The following is a 9,944-nucleotide window of genomic DNA, read 5'->3' on the forward strand; positions in this document are numbered from 1 at the left end:
AACATGTCAAGTGGTTTCATCTTTTTTGCACTGATTCATCCTGCCAAAACACCTACTTAACAATCTCTTTCGTATTTCGCATTATATTTTTATTAAATGTTTTAGAAAAATCATTGACAATCATCATGAATTCATTTTATATGGGTGATTTTTGTAAGGATCAACTTCTTAAACCATAACCATACAAAACATAATTAAACAATAAAAAAAAACATAAAACATAAATACACTATTCTTTTGCAAAAATAAATGAATAAATAAAAGTTATAAAATATTTTCAAAAACAAAGCTCAAAAGCATAACCTTTATGAAACAAAATCATTCATCTTCTAATACTATAATTCAGAATCTCAAATATTTCAATCCGCCATTAAGAAAGGTTTCACAAAAAATCCATTTTATACTAATAGAAAAAATTAATTATTAAGGTATCACAAAAAATTCATCTTATATTAATAAAATAATTAACCTATAATATGGTTTCATCTTTTTTTTTTGCACATATTCATCCTCATCCTGCCAAAGCAACTACTTAACCATCTTTTTCATATTTCATATGATATTTTTATTAAATTTTTTAGAGAAATCATTGAGAATCATCCTGAGTTCTTGTTATATGGGTGCTTTTTGTAAGGATCAATTTCTTAAACCACAGCCATACAAAACATAATTAAACAATAAAAAAAATCACAAAACATAAATACACTATTCTTTTGCAAAAATAAATGAATTAATAAAAGTTATAAAATATTTTCAAACACAGAGCTCAAAAGCATGACCTTTATGAAACAAAATCATTCATCTTCTAATACTATAATTCAGAATTTCAAATATTTCAATCCGCCATTAAGAAAGGTTTCACAAAAAATTCATTCTATACTAATAGAAAAAAATTAATTATTAAGGGATCACAAAAATTCATCATATATTAATAAAAAATTAACCTGTAATATGGTTTCATCTTTTTTTTTGCACATATTCATCCTCATTCTGCCAAAGCAACTACTTAACAATCTCTTTCATATTTCATATGATATTTTTATTAAATTTTTTAGAAAAATCATTGACAATCACAAAAATTTCATCATATATTAATAAAAATATTAACCTATAATATGGTTTCATCTTTTTTTTTGCACATATTCATCTTCATCCTGTCAAAGCAACTACTTAACAATCTCTTCCATATTTCATATGATATTTTTATTAATTTTTTTAGAGAAATCATTGACAATCATCCTGAGTTCATTTTATATGGGTGATTTTTGTAAGGATCAACTTCTTAAACCACAGTCATACAAAATATGATTAAACAATAAATAAAAAAAATCATAAAATATAAATACACTATTCTTTTGCAAAAATAATTGAATTAATATAAGTTAGAAAATATTTTCAAAAACATAGCTCGTGTAATTCCTTACACAAAATAGTTTCACTCAAATAAAAATATATTTTTATATTACAATTATGTCTCTCCAACCCACAAATATGCTCAAAAACATAACCTTTATGAAACAAAATCATTCATTTTCTAATACTATAATTCATAATCTCAAATATTTCAATCCACCATTAAGAAAGGTTTCACAAAAATAATTGGAATTGAAAAGGAAGAAATTCCTATAATCTTAATCAATAGAAACTAAACCTTTGTAAAGCTATATACTATTCAATTTTTGATTTTGTAAAAGATGATGAGATAAGTGGATGAAGAAAATAAAACACATACATTTTCTCCTTTTGAATTTGAAACTCCGCCACACCAATGCATTGGCAGATGAAAATTGATTATTATGGGAGAATCAAGGAGATTTAGGGTTAATGGAAATAGTGAAATACATTGAAAGAGTAAAAGAAACCGTAAAAAATGTCTTTGGAAAGATGAAATTGTGTTTATTGGTATTTGTAATTGAAAGGGATACAATTGTGTTTATTGGGTTCATAATAATTAATATATTTTCCTTTAAAATAGAGATACAATGTAATAATTATTAACATTGGATTAACAAATACCAATAATACAAAAAGACAATTAGAGACTTGAATAACCATGTTTTATTAATTTTAATTAGGTTATGACGTAAATTTGGTAGTAATTAACTTTTATATATTAAAAGTAGATATTAATATTGGAATTAAAATATATATCATGTATATTACATGAAAGTGCTGAGAAATGACTAAATGAAAAAGCATATTAGTGAATCAACATCTCTCACATACACAGTAAAATACATTATATATACTATTTGGGATAATTATTGTGTCACTTTTTTTTGGCCTTTTATAAATATATTTTATTTAAAGCTTAGAAACAATCAACGAACCCTTCAATTTTATGTCTATAAACATTATAGATATGACTACTTTATCGATATATCGGGTCTCTTTCCTAATAATAGCTATCTTATCGCCTATTTTTTTTTAATACAAGCTCAACTAATTGCAACATTGAACCTTTCAAAGTCATACCTCATATAATTCTAATGAAACGGAAACTGAAAAGAGTAAGCCCAAATACCAATCTGCATTCCTAGATTTATAATATACAAATATAGAAACTTAACTAAGCAATCTTGAAACCCATACAAGACCCTTCATTACAGCATGTACCTCATACATCCATGTAGATCCACCTGTCATCACCAAAAGATAATGTAAACATGTTTCTTTAGTTACTCACGTGAAGTTAGATTCTAAGTTTTCTTATCCTTAGATGGATTTGAAAGACAATATAAGTCATCATTGATTTCCATGAAAATCCCACCCCATATTGATAAAGGATTTCCTACATAAGTTCCAAGAGTGTGACTACAGTAATTATCCATTCTTAGTCCCACTATATCTCAACATAGTCATGTATCAAAGATTTACACATTAACATTTATATGAGGATTTTAAGAATACAAGATTACCCACTTCAAACCTCAGTGTGGATGAATTGGATATCATGCAGTAGCTTTAATGTAAACATCAGAAGGTGAATGAAGGGAAATAGACAAATACCTTGAGGATGTACATCATATAGCGATAATAAGTGATCCATATTTAAGAAGATTTCCAAAATTTGTTGTCAAATATTACTTTTCAATTTTAATGCTTTCTACTGAATCTTCATGCAACATCTGCAGGAAAAGCCAACAATGTGGAATTCAACATTTCAACCAAATGTACTACTTAAATGTACTACTACAATCAACACCCGCCATACAAGAAGAAAACAATATAATAAGTCCATCATTGACTGTTAAAATAAGAAAAATTCAAAAGTATGCACTTTTATCATTGGTAAGATATACTTTGTACGTTATAAACTCATACGTAGTACTTTGCACCTCCCAAGAGAACAACCTTAACAGCAACAAAGATAATAAGTTTGATGTGGATTGGTTTTCCAAAGTAGTTCAACGTACCCCATCAAGAAGAAGTGCTTTGTCTACATTCATTTCAAAAAAATTAAATTAATTTGGCTTATATTGGAAAATCGAGATTTATAGATCAAGGTTTAAGATAAGATTCACGTCCAAACTATATACAGATTCAAGATTCATATAGATTAGATTCAACTTTATATAAAATTAAGACATGAATCACATCTGAAATCAAGAACAATAATAAAGTACTCATATATGGAGGAAAAGTTTAAAGGAATGTGAATCAAGAACCTGTTTGTCAGACCTTCAACCTTGATGCTAACCCCTTCCTAGATGTCCATCGTTTCAGATAAGAGAATGTTTTCATCTTGTTCTCTATCTCTGGAGGCCATGCATAATCTAAATCATTTGTGTGTCTGAACCAAGTTTTAGGGTTTTTGAACCCCAAATTAAAATAGGGTTATATATGATCGAGAAAATATGGTTTTTGTGTCTTCTAATTGGGTTTTTATGTCAACAATTTGAGAGAAAATAGAGGAATTGCTGCCGAATTTGAGAGGAAGTTTTGTCTTATTTCAAAAGAAGAAGCGCAATCGGGTTTGAGAGAAAATAGAAGAATTGTCATCAAATTTAAGCGCAAACGGAAGAATCATCACATGTTTGACATGGAACAAAATCATTACTGGATTTGAGAGGAAGCATCGACAATTTTGAAGGAAGCACTGCTCTAAGATTTGAGAGAAAGGGCAAAAATTGAAGTTGAAGGGTTGAAATTTTTTTCTAAAATATATTACTTAATTAGTTTACTGTAAAAAAATAGATTTAATAAAATAAAAATGTAAATATAAAATAATTTTATTATAAAAACGTAGAATAAAAAAATTGAAATTTTAAGCAGGGCTGGTTAAAGCAATTTGTGAAAAGTGACGAAATAAAATAGTGTTAATAATGTTGGTTAAATCATTGGTAATTGTGGCGTCTTTAAAAACCGACATAATAAACTGGTAATTGTGGCGGTTCACTTAACCGACATAATAAAACCACCAAAAATTCCCCATTTTTTTTGTAGTGTATGCATACACACGGATGGGCTTATACCTTTTAGATCAGATATGTTGTACCCTAGGGCAGAGGGGTATCTTCTTAAAACGTTCAAGAGTCAATTCGTCTCTTCTTTGTTTAAGGTGGCACTAACTATTACTGGATGGTTCATCTCTTCATCCAAGAACTCATATCTTAGGTTCTTGAGTAGTTCCTTAAGTTCTTGGGATGGTTTTTGAGAATTAGGTGAAGGGTCTGGAGTAAGATCCAAAGATTCGTTAGTGCGAGGTTCCGTTTCCTCTAACTCGTCATCCTTTTCATTCGGCTTGAAAATGGTTCGATCTTAGGTTCTCCCTAATCAAATTCTCTTATGCACTCATCTATGATATCAATCACATAACATGCGTCTCCTAATATTGGTGCCATCAGGAATTTCGAAAGAATGAACTCGATCTTTTTGTCCCCTACTTCGAAGGTTAATTTCCCTCTTTTGATGTCTATTATAGCTCCGACTGTTGATAAGAATGGTCTACCTAAAAGAATAGGGATATCTTCGTCTTCTTTGATATCCATGACCACAAAGTCTGTTGGGATATAAAGTTGACCGATCCTAACTGAGATGTCTTCTAAAATGCCTATAGGATACTTAACAGACCTATCGGCTAATTGAAGGGACATCTTAGTTGGTTGCAACTCTCCTAGGTTTAACATTTTACATACAGCTAAGGGCATTAAACTTACACTAGCGCCTAAGTCTAGGAAAGCTTTGTCGATCACATGACTTCCTAAAATGCAAGGTATAGAAAAACTACCAGGGTCTTTCTCCTTCTTAGCAAGTTTATCCTCAGAAATAAAGTTGCATTCCAAGGGTTTTGGATCGTCGAGCCTACACTTATTAGTTAAGATGTCTTTGAGAAATTTGGCGTAAGACGAAATTTGGGTGATAGCTTCGGTGAAAAGAATCTCTACATGAAGCTTTTCTATCACTTTTATAAATTTTTGGTATTGGTTATTGACTTTGGTTTGTTTAAGTCTTTGCGGATATGGGATTTGTGGTTTGTACGGGGGTGGTGGTTTGTAAGTTTTATCCTTGGCTTCACCTTCTTGGTTGGTTTGTTTCTCATGTTCCTCTGGTTCCTCTTCTTGGTTGGTAGGCATATTTTCTTTAGAAGTTTTGGACTCGCTTATTTCTGGGTTCTGAGGCCCTTCATAAGAGGTCTCACTTCTTAATGAGATAGCGTTGGCTTGCCCTCGAGGCTTTGGTTGAGGTTGTCCAGGAAATTGGCCTCCAGGTTTAGTTTGTGGGGCTTGGTTTTGTGCTACCTGTGAGATCTGGGTTTCAAGCATCTTGTTATGAGTGATTATCTGATCAACCTTGGTTCCTAATTGCGTTATAAGTTCGTTTACGTGAATGTTTTGGTTTAGGAATTCTTTATTTTGCTGAGTCTGGCCCGATATAAAGCTTTCCATGATCTTCTCAAGGTTAGACTTCTGGGGCACAACTTGCATAGGTTGATTTGGTTTTTGGGCTTGATAACCTTGCGGTCTCTGAGGTGCATGATTTTGGATAGGGTTCTGGTTTTTATAGGAGAAATTTGGATGATTCTTCCATCCAGGTTTGTAAGTGTTTGAAAATGGGTTACCTTGGGCGTAATTCACTTGGTTGGTATTTAGTTCATTCAAAAGGTTACACTCTACCGATTCGTGTCCTTTAGATCCACAGAGTTCACACTATGTGTGGGCTACTACTACGGTGTTAGTGTTTGTAGACATATGTTCGATCCTAAGGGCTAAAGCGTCCATTTTCTCCTGCATCATGTCTAGAGAGCTTACCTCATGTATTCCACCTTGGGCCTCCTTTTTCTCTATTGATGCTCGTTCAATTCCCCATTGATAATGGTTTTGGGCCATATCCTCAATTAGGTCACAAGCTTCTGGATAAGGTTTGTTCATCAGGGCGCCACCTGTGGCAGCGTCGATGCTCATCTTGGTGTTATAATGGAATCCATTGTAGAAGGTATGAATGATCAGCCATTGTTCTAGGCCATGGTGTGGGCAGACTCTTAATAGCTCTTTATATCTCTCCCAAGCTTCGAAAAGCGATTCTCCTTGGTTTTGAGAAAATCTAGTTATTTGGTTTCGAAGAACAACAGTCTTACTAGGGGGAAATATCTAGCAAGGAATACTCTCCTAAGGTCTTCCCAGGTAGTTATTGATATAGCTGGAAGTGAATCTAGCCATGAACGTGCTCTATCCCTAAGGGAGAAAGGAAATCATCTTAAACGGATCGCATCGGGTGAAGCGCCGTTAGATTTAAAGGTGTCGGCTATTTGGATAAAAACTTTTAAATGTTGATTCGGGTTCTCAATAGCGAGACCCGCGTATTGGTTTTGTTGCACTAATTGCAACAGACGATTTTAGTTCGAAATTGTTAGCAGGTATAAGGGGGTTTACTATACTCGAACTAGGTTCCTCGTCAGAGGGTTGGGAAAATTCCTTAAGAGGTCTCCTATCGCGATTCTCGGCCATAGCTTTCTTAATTCGGATGAGTAAGAGGCGTGTACGAGTATAACGTTCAGGTTCCGCTAAAGGATCTACTAAATTTCTGATACTGTGGGTTCTTCGCATTTACCGGCTAATAATGCCTTAGTTTATACGGTGTAACAACAGGGTACGAAATTTGACGAAGTTGGTCCCCGGCAACGGCGCCAAAAACTTGATCGTGTTGATTCGCAAGTGCACGAATAACATCAAACTAATATAAAAGAATATCGATCCCACAGAGACCAATCGTCAATCTATCGATTACTATCGTTACGGTGTTTATCTAAGACGGTATAAAAGAGATATTGGGTTTGCAAAGTAACGGTAAATAATAAATGCAGGTAAAGACAGGTTGAATGTAATTCACGTCAGTTAAGTGATGTTTCGATTGTCTAAATAGAACTACTTATGAGGAAATATTTTCTACTCTTGAAAAGAATCCATTTAACAGGAATTGTCGCTTTCGCGTATTCAGAACCGAGTTTACCCTTAAACTAAGGCCTTTTATTGTCACTTATAAAAAATGCGCAAAACGCTAAAGTAGTAAACCTATTTTTAAGAAATGAGACTCGTAAACTTAGTTGAAAAGTGATTTTGATTTGGAAAGTTTACCCAAGGAGTTTCCTGATTTTAAATCCATCAACGCGTCCGAAAACAGTTTCAAAAATAGTTTTTCCTTAAAGTGATAAAAATTCCTAGTTACTAAGCCATGGTGCTTTCGCACTCCTCGAGTAGTTAAAACTAACCAAGTCTGTTTTAGAAAACTCAAGTTAAAAATCAAAACAGCCTTTTAAGTATTCCTACAGATTTCAATATGTGAAACATTACTTTAACCGCGATCCTTACATTCTAACCTTTAAAATATTTAGCCAGACATGGTAACACAAACGAACACAACAGTGTTAATCATGATGAAAAATTTGTTTTAGAATGTGAGGCGTAGAGAGCGAGTAAAGTGCGTAAAGTAAATAAAGTAAAGCGAGTGCGGAAAATAAATAAAGTAAAGCGAGTACGGAAAATAAATAAAGTAAAGCGAGTGCGGAAAATAAATAAAATAAAAGCGATGCGGGAAATAAATAAAATAAAAGCGATGCGGGAAATAAATAAATAAAAGCGATGCGGGAAATAAATAAATAAATAAAACGATAAATAAGAACCTGCTCCAAACAGAGGCTTCGATTCTGGTACAAAAATAAACCTCCGACTCTTGAAGCTAAAGACGACAGCAACTCGAAGTGACCCAACTCAATCTCACAAAGGTGCGATAACCCCCTGATGTGACGGATTATCGCTATTACAAATGATAAATATATGCTTAGCGTTGTAAAACTAAGTTGGATTATTAGAAAACGAAATGGAATGAGCTATTTATAGAGGTTTTCAGCAGCTTGTAAAGACCATGGTGCCCTCCAACTTCCCCTTAGTGGGAACGTGACTTCCAAAGGTGGCGCCCGCCATCCCTTCATGGCGCCCGCCATGTGTGTAAATGGGGTGGATCATGGGAACATGGCGGTTACCTCCTAGTTGAGGGTTGATGACTCATGGCTTCCCCTATAGCGGTCGCCATGTGCAACGCCATGTGTGTAATTTCGTTGAAAAAACCCTAATTTTAAGTCCTTTTGCTTCATTTCTTCCAAAAGAGTCAGAGAGTGCTAAATATCTTAAAACAAGAGAAAAGAGAGCATAATACAAATAAAATGATAATAAAGTCCTAATAAACATGTGAAATCCGAGTCAAAAACACAGTGTAATTCGGTGTGATCAATCACCTAGGTCACTAACCCTAATTATGTGCACGTTTTCATGGTCAATCATTTCATTTTCATAAGCATTGGTTCAATATAAGAGGACATGTATCTTGGATTCAAAAACATCGTTGCTTGTACCTGGTGGAAGTTAGGGTTTCCTAGCAACTGGAGGTTGCTCAGTCAATCAAAACCCTAATTGGTGGCACCTTTGGTCCTTGTGTGTGTGCTTCGAGTTGGTGATTCATCTGTGGCTTCTTGGTGAAGCAAAACCTGAATTTGGTTACCTTTCTGGTGGATACTTCTAACCCTAATTTCATTTGGGGCATAACCATTCATTTGTGCATGGTTTGTTTTCTTGTTCAAGCTTCATTCAATGCTTATTGTTATTGGTTCATCAGGAGTTTCCATTGGTTGGATTGGATCCATTTCAAGTCCCATAATTCCATTTGTTCATCTCATATGTTCATTTCCATTATTGATGGTTCACTCATTGGTCTTTGGTCCATTCAAGTTCATTCAATCATGGTGTGCATATCATTCATTTCCATGGTCAAGGTCTTAGGTGTGGTTCATTGGATAGTCAATTTAAGTCTTCAGTTCAATTGTATTCATTTTGATCCAGTCAAACACTTTACTTCACTCATATCATGTTATTTTCATCACAAGTATTCATGTTCATTACAAAGGTTACTTTGTTTGGCTAATTCTGTTATAGTTGACTTTTGGTCAACTGTTGACTTTATGGTCAACCAATTGACCAAAGTCAACTGATCCCACTTAACCCACTGAGACGTGTTTCTATTCATTTTATCATGTTTCACCATTAAAATGCATGTTCCCGTGTTTTGTCATACCTAAGAGGCTAGGTCCATTTCTTGGTCCATTTCTAGGTCGGACCAACAAACAGACCACCTTTTGGACCAAGGAACCATGTCCGTGACCAGATCCAAAACCTGGTCAGACCAACAAATGGACCTCAACTTGGACCTTCATGAGGTTTCCTCTTTTTCAAGCGATTTTCCATTTTTACCATTCAATTTATATTTCATTATGCCATTAATCAAAATTTCGAAATGTATTCCATTTAAACCAAGTTTCCCCATAACTCCATACATGTACCAAATTCCATTTATTCAATTTCCAAGTTTCCAATTCAATTACATACTTTCATTTTCAATTCACTAGATTCATTTTCAAACACCATTCATCATTCAACCATTATTTCCAAATTCCA

At 33.6% G+C, this 9,944-nt stretch overlaps 1 non-coding gene across 1 annotated transcript; it reads left to right on the forward strand.

Annotated features, from left to right (window-relative positions):
- Window positions 1-6,459: 6,459 nt before the first annotated feature.
- Window positions 6,460-6,566, forward strand: LOC127090301 (small nucleolar RNA R71). Its single transcript, XR_007791824.1, has one exon. It is a non-coding gene; the product is annotated as a small nucleolar RNA R71 (small nucleolar RNA).
- The last annotated feature ends 3,378 nt before the right edge of the window (window positions 6,567-9,944 follow it).

Source organism: Lathyrus oleraceus, chromosome 5 (assembly GCF_024323335.1).
Source record: "Lathyrus oleraceus cultivar Zhongwan6 chromosome 5, CAAS_Psat_ZW6_1.0, whole genome shotgun sequence".
In the NCBI taxonomy this organism is placed as follows: domain Eukaryota; kingdom Viridiplantae; phylum Streptophyta; class Magnoliopsida; order Fabales; family Fabaceae; genus Lathyrus; species Lathyrus oleraceus.